The following is an 11821-nucleotide window of genomic DNA, read 5'->3' as shown; positions in this document are numbered from 1 at the left end:
TTTGCCGGCAAAGAACTCCAAGGACGGAGTTGGGCCGGCGGACACTATGATGGTGGTCCCAACCCCTGCAGCATGACAAGGCCAAGGCATTAGTTATTTGAAGAAACGTGAATGCAGAAGGTACAAAAATATTAAATGCACTTACGTACCTCTCCCCATCAGGGAAGATCAACCACCTCTGCTCGCGGGTCGCCGGCACGGACGGGAGCCGTGTAGCACCACGCTGGTAGACGGTGCCACCCTCCTCCTCAAGATCAGTCGGCTCCCCGCCATCATCAGCATGGCCACTCGGCTCCTCGGGCTGATCCGGCCAGGTACCCCATCCGGACCTGTGCTCCTCCGGGGTCTCGTGGGCCGAACTCTCGTGGGCCGAAGGCCAGTCGACCCGAGGCTCGTGGGCCCAAGACCCGTGGACCGGAGGCTCGTGGACCGGAGTCCGTGTAGCCTCCTCCTCGGACGAGTCCACCCTAGCAGTCACGTGCTCGGGTGAAACAGCTGGGGGTGGCGGCGAGGAAGGCGCCGTAGCAGTCACCCTACCTCCTCTCCCGCGACCACGTGCCCCACCTCCTCTCTTCCTACCTCATCCCCTGCTGGGCACCGCGGTCGACGAAGAAGGGCCCGGCGGTGTGGACATACTGTCCAGCAACGCTCGGCGGAGAGGTACGTCTGGAATCGAAGACCTCAGACCACGCGCCGACGAAGAAGGGGCCTTGGCGCGCTCCCGACCAGCGCCCACCATCTTTCAACACCTGCCATGACAAACAGTAAACGAAATTAGTACAACATAAAAAAAAGACCGACATGAATAATAATATGTGTATCACTTAAGTGTATCATCATCAAGTACAACATTAAAATTTTTAATACCTGACACTACTAATAATCTCGATCAGTATCATCAATAAATACATAATCATCATCATCACTATAATCAATGACGGGCTCATAGGGTTCAGTGGCATCAACATGTGCAAGGCCACCTTGACGTAATCGGTCAAGCAATGACAGGTCATCCGCAGCAGTAACCTCTTCTTGTTCCGGCTCTTCTTGTTCCTCCTCTGGGGTGATGTCGGATTCACTGTCGCTGTCTACTTCAATGTTTTGGGGTGAAGTATAGCGGTTCTTGAAACGCTTTTTGGAAAGACGTGTCTCTTGGAAGAATTCTCCTTCATATGTGTCTGGGTTAATGTGAGGTTCATAATCCTCTTCCTTTGGGGGAGATAGTCTAGCACGTGGCGGCACTTCATAAACGACATCCCAACCTTTCAGATTTGGATTAGTTTGGCAGGCCCACGGTAGATAGAATACTTGGGTCGCCTGTTGAGCCGTAATATAGACATCAGGAACATCTAAATGGGTGCTTTGGTTGATTTCAACTAGCCCTATATGTTCATGAGTCCTTCTAGTCTCCTTCGGCTGAAACCAATAACATTTGAATACTACGACATTCGGTGGGTTTTCACCATAGAATAGAAGTTCATAAATTGCTTCAACTCTCCCATAATACTCGGTACCTCCTTCGCCGATAGCAGATACACAACAATTTGTAGACTTTCGGTCGGCCATAGATAGCTCTTTGCCATAGGTACGAAAGCGATACCCGTTGATGTCGTATTTGTCAAATGAACGGACCTTATAGTCAAAACCATTAGCGACTTGTCTCAATTCGGCGTCCATAGACTCTGAATTAGCCTACAAGTTTAATATGAAAGGATTGTTGCATTACGCAGAAATTAGCGAATGAAACCGGGATAGCCTACAAGTTAGCCTACAAGTCTAATAGAAATTACCGTTTGTTTGAACCAAGAGATGAAACCGGGATAGCCGCCTCCTTGCTTTGCGAGAAGCTCATACTCTTCGACAGAATCCTTTTGGATCACCGCTCCATACGAGAATAAGGCGACGTATCGACTGTATGAAATATCCAGGAATAAGAGCAGTTCAAAGGAAATAGAAGTTGCGAAACTATGTACCGAGAACTTACTCGATGTACGGCCACACTTCTATCAGGTTGTTGAAGATATACAACGAAATGGTCCTCCATTGTTCGTTATCCAAAGATACTGGATTTGAAACACTGGCTGGTGCGAGATTCCCTTTGAATAGGCTGAGGTTGGATCCACCCTTTTTAGGGTCGTCAGCATTGTACCGAGGCTTCGGATTATGCAAATGACGATTTTTGGCTTCGTAGTGTGCTGTCACGAAGTTTGCCGCCTCCTCAGTGATGAATGCCTCAGCCATCGATGCTTCAATTCTATGTTTATTTTTACATTTTTGTCGAAGCGTCTTCTGCATCCTCTCAGTTGGGTAGCACCAACGATTTTGCACGGGCCCCCCCAATCTTGCCTCGGTCGGGAGATGCAAAATCAAATGTTGCATTGGATTAAAGAAGCCGGTGGAAAGATCTTCTCTAACTTGCAGATCAACTCCGGCGCCAACTCTTCCATTTCTTCTAGCACGACAGGCGATAGTTCTTTCGCACAAAGAACACGGAAGAAATAGCTGAGTTCTGCCAGTACTAGCCATTCATCCTCAGGGATGAAGCCACGCAACATCACCGGCATTACCCGCTCAGTCCATATGTGCCAATCATGACTCTTGAGACCAAATATCTTCAATTTATCAAGACTGGCTCCCCTCTGTAGATTCGCTGCATACCCATCAGGGAACATCAACTGCATTTTCACCCACAAGATAATTTCCCTCATAGCTGGCCTTCCAAGATTGAACCATGCCTTTGGCTTCGTCCAGTTCTGCTTTCCCTTCGGTTCTTTCATGTTTTGTAACGGCCTATCACATAGCGCCTCCAGATCGACTCTAGCCTTAGTATTATCCTTTGACTTCCCATCTATGCCGAACAATGTACCAAAAAGTGCCTCGGCGATATTCTTCTCAGTGTGCATCACGTCGATGTTGTGTGGGCAAAGGAGGTCTTTGAAGTAAGGCAGATCCCATAAGCATGTTTTGTGAGTCCAGGCGTGCTTAGAATTATACCCCTTGAAGTACCCTGGACGCTCTGGATCTGGCTCGAGAGCGTTTAACTGATCCAGGGTCTGTTGGCCTGTCAATGCAGGTGGTGCAGAGTTTTTGACAACTCTACCTCTCATGAAGTTCTTCTTGTCTTTCCTGAACTTATGGCGAGGATTCAGGAACTGTCTATGCATGTCGAAGCAAGAAAACTTGCGACCGGCCTGAAGCCAACGAAACTCAAGAGCTCCCTTGCATGTGGGGCACGGGAACCTTCCATGCACACACCAGCCAACGAATAGCGCATACGCCGGCAAGTCATGCGTCGAGTACATGTACCAGACACGCATTATGAAGTTCCGTTTGCTATAGGCATCGTATGTCTTGAACCCATTATCCCAGGCTTCTTGCAATTCGTCCTTAAGCGGTTGCATGTACACATTCATATTTTTCCCCGGATAGTTGGGCCCTGGAATTATCAACGTCAGGAAAATGTTCTTTCTTTGCATAATCTGTCCGGGGGGGAGATTGAGTGGAAAGACAAATACGGGCCAACAACTGTATTGGGCTGCCGTCATACCAAACACACTAAACCCATCCGTGCTGATGCCGACTCGAGGATGCCTCGGATCTGCCGCTTTGTCACCATGTAATTCATCAAACTTCTTCCACGCAACACCATCCGATGTGTGTACAATCATCAGATTCCCATCTGCATCTAGTTCGGTTCTTTTGCCCGTTTTGTGCCATGTCATCTGTCTGGCCGTCTCTTCGACCATGAAAAGACGTTGAAGTCTTGGTACGATTGGCATATACCGAAGAACACTAACGGGGATTTTGGTCTGTGTCTTCTCACCCATACCGTTGTCTACCACAACATACCTGGAAGACTTGCAAATGGGACAATAGTTCAAGTCCGCATAGTCAAGCCTAAACAAGACACATCCTTTCTCACAGGCATGTATCTTATCATAGGGCATCTTCAGTGCACGGAGGATTTTGTCCGACTGGTACAGGTTTGCACGCATTACATGGCCTTTGGGTAGAAAGCGTCCAAATACTGTCATCATTGCATCGTAGCATTCTCTGCCCAAGTTGAACTGAGCCTTCAGAGCCATTACTTGTGAGATGGCATCCAACTGACAAAGCTCAGTGTGCTCATGGAGCGGACGTTTTGAAGACTCCAACATTTCATTGAAGGCCTTTGCAGATTCCTCCATCTCCTCGTCCGAATCCCGAGCATCCTCAAAGTCTTGCACCATGTTTTCCATCCCGGTACCATGCTCGTCGGTGCGACGACGATCCACCTCAGCTCGGTCACGTTGGGCAGACTCACCATGAAATGTCCACACCGTATAATCGGGCGTAAAACCACTCTTCTGCAGGTGTTTGCCCATTTCAGCCTCTGTCCTCTTTTCCCAATTGCCGCATCGTAAACAGGGGCACCAGGTTTTCCTCTGGCCATTTGCAAATGCGGCTCGCACAAACCCCTTGGTTTTTGTGAACCATTCAGTGCTCCATTTGTTCTGACCAGTGTGACCGGTGTACATCCACGCACGATCACTCATCTTGACTTTCAGAGCTACTAGACACACAACAAATATATATATATATATATATATATATATATATATAATTCACCATGTATGTATTCATCAGTTGATCTACTTTGTCAATTTTATTACGTCCATGCAACCTACACTCTAATAGGTAATGATAGGTTCTAATCCCACCCGAGTATGTTTAGATTGGGTTCATTTTCCCATGCTATGCCCCGGATCCTACGCAAAATTTCGGCAGCACCTCCCCGCTGTTCTCCTGATACACGTCTCTGCAATAAACAGAGAGGATGTGTACCCGGAGAACAACAGGGGAGGCACTGACGAAATTTATGCGTCGGATCCGGAGCAAAGCATATGGGAAAACGAACCCAATCTAAACATACTCGGGCTGTCCATGGATAGCGTTGGACAATTCGAAAGAATCAAGGTTATAAATATGCAAATGCATGCATATTTATAACTATGAGGCTTTCGAACGGGAGACACATATTGGTTACGCATACTGATGATTCAAGACACATATATATCTAGCTATCAAGTTTCATCGGAATAGATCAAATAATTAATGGGGGAGGAGGACATCTCATTTGTGCTCACCCACGAACAAAGGGGCAGAGCTCGTCAAACGCACGGCGAGGTCGTCGAACACCAAACCTCGCAGCGATGAAACAACTGCACATTTAAAACTACCCGATCAACACAATTATATATGATGTTTTTCATAACAAAATCGAAAGATATATGACCTAACTAATAATTCACAAATATATGACCCCGTCGGCTTCTAGAAGGCCAAAGAACACCTCTTCGGGAGGTGTCGGGGGTCGGGTGTCATGTCGGTCTCGGGGTGCCGTGTCGGGGTCGGGGTGTCGGGTCGGGGTGCCGGGTCGGGGTCGGGGTGCCGTGTCGGTGTCGGGGTCGGGGTGTCGGGTCAGGCTCGGGGTCGGGGTGTCGGGGTCGGGGTCGGGGTCTCGGGGTGTCGGGTGTCGGGGGTGTCGTGTCGGGGGTCGGGGTGTCGTGTCGGTGTCGGGGTGCCGTGTCGGTGTCGGGGTCGGGGTGCTGTTTCGGGGTCGGGGGGTCGGGGTGTCGTGTCGGGGTCAGGGGGTCGGGGGGGTCGGGGTGTCGTGTCGGGGTCAGGGGGTTAGGGGGTCGGGTGTCGGGGTGGAGTCGGGGTCGGGTGTCGGGGTGTGGTGTCGGGGTTGGGGGGGTCAGGGGGTCTTCTCATTCTTCTACTACTTCTACTTCTTCTCATTCTTCTACTTCTTCTCATCCCCCGTCTTCTTCTTCTTCTTGTTCTTCTTCTTCTTCTTTCTCCTCCTCCTCCTCCTCCTCCTCTTCTTCTTCTTCTTCTTCTTCTTCTTCTTCTTCTTTCTCCTCCTCCTCCTCCTCCTCCTCCTCCTCTTCTTCTTCTTCTTCTTCTTCTTCTTCTTCTTCTTTCTCCTCCTCCTCCTCCTCCTCCTCCTCCTCTTCTTCTTCTTCTTCCCCCTTCTACTTAACCTTAACCTAAACTAAAAACCTAAACTAATTAAAACTAAACTATTTAAACTAATTAAACCTAAACTAATTAAACTAAATAACCTAAACTAATTAATTCTAAACAGAAAAAACTTAAACTAAAAAACCTTATCTAAACAGAAAAGAAAAACAAAAAAAGAAAAAAAATGGGAGGGGCTCACTGTGGGGGGCGGCGACGGGTCGGGGAGGGGCCGGCGACGGGGGGCGGGGGCGGGGCGGTGGAGGAGGCGGGGCGGCGGGGGCCCGGCCGGCGGGTGGCCGGGGCGGCGGGGGGGGCCGGCCAGCGGGGGGGTGGTGCGGGGCGGTGGAGGAGGCGGGCGGCGGGGGGCCGGGGCGGCGGGGGGGCCGGGGCGGCGGTGGGGCGGCGGGGGCGCGGGGCGGCGGGGGGCCGGGGCGGCGGTGGGCCGGGGCGGGGGCGACGGGGCGGTGGGGCGGCGGGGCGGCGGGGCGACGGGGCGGCGGGGGCGACGGGGCGGCGGCGCGCGGCGGGCGGCGGCGGCGGCGGCGGGATGGGAGGAGAAGGGCGAGGAGGAAGTGAGTAACGGGCGGGGGGGTACCTGCCGTTAGTCAAGTGCCCTCTTTGCCGTCCGCCAGCCTTTGCCGTCCACCTTTTTGCCTCTTTGCCGTCTGCTAGCGGACGGCAAAGAGGTGGGCACTCTTTGCCGTCCGCTAGCAGACGGCAAAGATTCTTTGCCGTCTGCTGGCGGACGGCAAAGAGCTGGCAGATGGCAAAGAGCTTCTTTGTCGTCTGCCTGTTCTTTGCCGTCTGCTTTTGGGTAGCTGATGGCAAAGAGCTTCTTTGCCGTCAGCTAGCAGACGGCAAAGAGCTGGCAGATGGCAAATTAGCTGATTCCAGTAGTGTGACTTGTAATCAGCACGTTCTTGTATCATCAATGCCAGAGTATCAAATGAGGAATCAAGCGATCTCAACAATTTCTTCACCGCCTCATGGTCGGTGAGGTCAGTGGCACCAAGCGCTTGAAGCTCATTTGAGATGTCAGTGAGGCGATCGAAGGTTTGTTGAACATTTTCATTGTCGAGTCTTTTGAAGCGGTTGAAGAGATTGCGAAGAACATCAACTCAAGAGTCACGCTGAGTTGAGACTCCTTCATTCACTTTGGACAGCCTATCCCAGATAAGCTTAGCAGTTTCCAAAGCACTCACTCTTCCATACTGTCCTTTGCTCAGATGGCCACATATGATATTCTTCGCTTGAGAATCGAGTTGCTTGAATCTCTTCACATCGGTAGCGTTCAGTGAGGGTGAGACAGAGGGAACACCATTTTCCACAACATACCAGAGATCGTTATCAATTGCCTCAAGATGCATTCGCATCTTATTCTTCCAGTAGGGGTAGTCCATCCCATCGAAGGTAGGACACCCAGCAGAGACCTTGATCATACCTGTGGTCGACATAACTAAAACTCCAGGCGGTTAAACCAAAATCACACAGAACAAGGGAGTACCTTGCTCTGATACCAATTGAAAGTGCGTTATATCGACTAGAGGGGGGGTGAATAGGCGATTTTTATAAATTCTTCACTAAGGAATTTGCCAGTGAGGAAATTCCTTAGCGAAGAACTACTTGCAGCGGAATAAGTACTCCAAAGTATGCATAGCAGAACACAAGCATGGTCATCATGATGAAATGAAGACAAACACAGAGTGCAGAAAGCGTAAACACAGGATAACACAGGATGAAGACAAACAGACTGAAGAAATTGAACTGAGGAAATTGAGAAAGTCTTCAGACAAAGTCTTCAAACACAGATATGAACAAGTGGACAACACAGTTATGAGGAAATGAAAGAGTTGAGGAAATAGAACCAGTTGGCTTGGTGAAGACAATGATTTGGTAGACCAGTTCCAACTGCTGTCTCAGTTGTACATCTGGTTGGAGCGGCTAGGTATTTAAACCTGAGGACACACAGTCCCAGACACACAGTCATCACCGTATTCTCCTTGAGCTAAGGTCAAACAGACCTCGCCCATCACTCGTGGTAAGTCTTCAGGTGACTTCCGAACCTTCACAAACTCGGTCACTCGGCGATCCACAATTTCCTCTTGGATGCTCTAGACCATGACGCCTAACCGTCTGGAAGAAGCACAGTCTTCAAAGGTAACAAGTGTCAGATCCACGCAGGATCAATCTCTTCAGTGATGCTCAATCACTTTGGGTTTGTAGGTGTTTGGGTTTGGGTTTTCCTCACTTGATGATTTTCGCTCAAAGTCCTCGGAGGATGGGATGCTCTCAAATGACAAGTGTCGGTTTCTCTCGGAGCAGCCAACCAGCTAGTGGTTGTAGGGGGGCGGCTATTTATAGCCTAGGGAGCAGCCCGACATGATAAGACATAAATGCCCTTCAATGATATGACCGTTAGGTGGGTAGATATTTTGGGACAGCTGGCGCATAGCACAGCAACGGTCGGAAATTTGAGTATCAAAATCCTCAGGGCTATCATGTTCCTCACTGTGTAGGCAATCCGCATTGGCGAATTCCTAACTCCTCAGTCAGAACAAATTCCTCAGAGACCAAAAGAACTTCGTCTCTGTCACTGAAGAATATGACTGAACTGTATGAGATTTCCAATGGCTTCACTCGAAGGGATTGGTAGGTGTAGGATTTTGAGTTGAGCATCACATGGAAATTATTCCTTAGTATTTCCTTGACCCCCTTTAACAGTACGGTGTTTCCTATGACTCAAGAAAGAGAAAATGAAACTACGAAAACAAAAGTCTTCACGCTTCATGTTCCTCAAATGAATACCAAGTCTTCAAGGTCACACCAATTTCTTCACTTTCAAAGTCTTCAGAAAGTCTTTAGAAATCCAAAGTCTTCAGTCGAAGAACTTCATTTTTAGGGGTCGACTTTCTCTGTAAATATCAATCTCCTCATAGACTTATAGACATGTGTACACTCATAAACACATTAGTCCCTTAACCTATAAGTCTTCAATACACCAAAATCACTAAGGGGCACTAGATGCACTTACAAGGTTGCATCTTGCATTGTCTTCTAGCTTGTACTGCTTCTAATTTCTTGAAATGGCACTTACAACGAGACACTTTTTACCTCATAGAGTGATATTGGTTGCATTTTCATATGGTGGCTAGCTTTAATTTCTTCTAATTTTATTGAAATGCCTTCTGCTTACTGTTTTTCATACATATTCCATCCTCCTATCGTACGTCTGAATATGCCATGTTGTCTTCTTTTTGTATATATTCCATCCTCCTATCCTGCGCTTGCCTTACATCAAAGTAGTGTTCGTCTGTATCATGCATCAACCAGTTATGCAGAGCTAATTTTATTCATCTTATTTTGGTTTTGACTTCATAAGGCAATATCAGAAAATAGGAAGGAAAAGAGTAAGTTAGGGGATGTTGGTGGTCCTCCGGACCGACGCAAACAGAGACTCTCTAGATTTGCCACTTCTACTGCTAATGAAGTTGAAGTCCCAAGTCTACATGATGAGTTCATCTCCCGTACTCCACCATCGCAGGTGCTTGCTCTATGTTGACAGTGTGATAATTGGTTTCATGATGCATATGTTGTCTAGCTTGTATTTCTTCTCTTTTGATTAAATTGCACCTGCTGAGTTTATACGTTATACATGTGCATATGACATGCCTTTCTATGTCTAGAATACACTGCATCTATCAATCATACCATGTTCTTACATCAAAGTACTGCTGTTGTGTATCCCGCATCATTCACTCATGATTGGACGCTTTTAACATGGCAGTTTGATAGTGGTTGCATCTTGCATTGATTTCTATGTTGTACTGCTTCTAATTTTTCGAAATGCCACTTATGACAAGACACTTTTAACTAGGCAGAGTGATATTGGTTGCCTCTTTCATATGGTGTCTGGCTTGCATTACTTCTATTTTCTTGAAAATCCGTCTGCTTAGTTTACACATCGTAGCTGTGAATATGTCACGCCGTCCTATTTTTCTTACATATTCCATCCTCATACGGTTGTCTTACATCAAAGTATTGCTTGTCTGTATCATGCATCAATGAGTTCTGAAGAGCGATTTTATTCTTTTGTGTTGTGGGTATGCCTTGACATGGCAAAGTCAAAAGAGCAAGGAAAAGAATATAGTAGGGAATGGTGTTACTCGTCGGGTGAAACGGAAAAGGATCTGCCCTCGAGATTCTGCTGGTACTTATAGTGTAGTAGATGGTCCAAGTCCATCAGCTAAATCTACAAACATAGTATCACCTGCTCCACCAGCTGCAACATCCGCTTCAACGGCACCAGCATCTCAACAAGTTACACGTTCGTTTGCTCCGGAACTGGCCAGTTCCCAAGCTGCATTCACACCTAACACTAGTTCCGAAGCACTGCTGACACAACAGGACTTGGCAAGATCAGATAAGCCTCATGAGCATCAACACCAAGACGGTACCTGGCCGAGTCAAGTTACAGTTGCATGCTCCTTTATATGTACTCTCACAGTTTGATGTGCACTAACACTTTCCATATTCGTTGTTGAACTAGCACCATGGCGCAAGCGGAAATAGACATCAGGGATAATGCTTGACAGATTAACAAAAATATGGGCCTTTAATAGGCCGAAAGTAATATTGGGCCCTGATTGTGCCAAATAACCCACTCGTCTTAGTCCGAAATGGTGGCCCATTTACAATGCGGATCGTCCACAGGCCGAAATTCAGACGGGTCGTAAATGCGCCAACCTACTACACGGGCCTATAACAGGCCGGAAGTTCGGTCGGGTTTGACTAGTGTCATTTTTATACGGGTCGTTAGTAGGCCCGATGTGGTGTTGGGCCATGATACGTCTCCGTCGTATCTACTTTTCCAAACACTTTTGCCCTTGTTTTGGACTCTAACTTGCATGATTTGAATGGAACTAACCTGGACTGACGCTATTTTCAGCAGAATTGCCATGGTGTTATTTTTGTGTAGAAACAAAAGTTCTTGGAATGACCTGAAACTTCACGGAGATTATTTTTGGAAATAATAAAAAATACTGGCGAAAGAATCAAGGCCAGGGGGCCACACCCTGTCCACGAGGGTGGGGGCGCGCCCCTGCCTCGTGGGCCCCCTGGTGCTCCACCGACCTCAACTCCAACTCTATATATTCACGTTCGGGGAGAGAAAAAATCAGAGAGAAGGATTCATCGCGTTTTACGATACGGAGCCGCCGCCAAGCCCTAATCTCTCTCGGGAGGGCTGATCTGGAGTCCGTTCGGGGATCCGAAGAGGGGAATCCGTCGCCGTCGTCATCATCAACCATCCTCCATCACCAATTTCACGATGCTCCCCGCCGTCCGTGAGTAATTCCATCGTAGGCTTGCTAGACGGTGATGGGTTGGATGAGATTTATCATGTAATCGAGTTAGTTTTGTTAGGGTTTGATCCCTAGTATCCACTATGTTCTGAGATTGATGTTGCTATGACTTTGCTATGCTTAATGCTTGTCACTAGGGCCCGAGTGCCATGATTTCAGATCTGAACCTATTATGTTTTCATGAATATATGTGAGTTCTTGATCCTATCTTGCAAGTCTATAGCCACCTACTATGTGTTATGATCCGGCAACCCCGAAGTGACAATAATCGGGACCACTCCCGGTGAAGACCATAGTTTGAGGAGTTCATGTATTCACTATGTGTTAATGCTTTGGTCCGGTACTCTATTAAAAGGAGGCCTTAATATCCCTTCGTTTCCAATAGGACCCCGCTGATACATCTCCAACGTATCTATAATTTTTGATTGTTCCATGCTATATTATATTCTGTTTTG

Source organism: Aegilops tauschii, chromosome 1 (genome assembly GCF_002575655.3).
Source record: "Aegilops tauschii subsp. strangulata cultivar AL8/78 chromosome 1, Aet v6.0, whole genome shotgun sequence".
NCBI classification, from domain to species: domain Eukaryota; kingdom Viridiplantae; phylum Streptophyta; class Magnoliopsida; order Poales; family Poaceae; genus Aegilops; species Aegilops tauschii.
Note: the sequence above shows the minus strand (reverse complement) of the source record.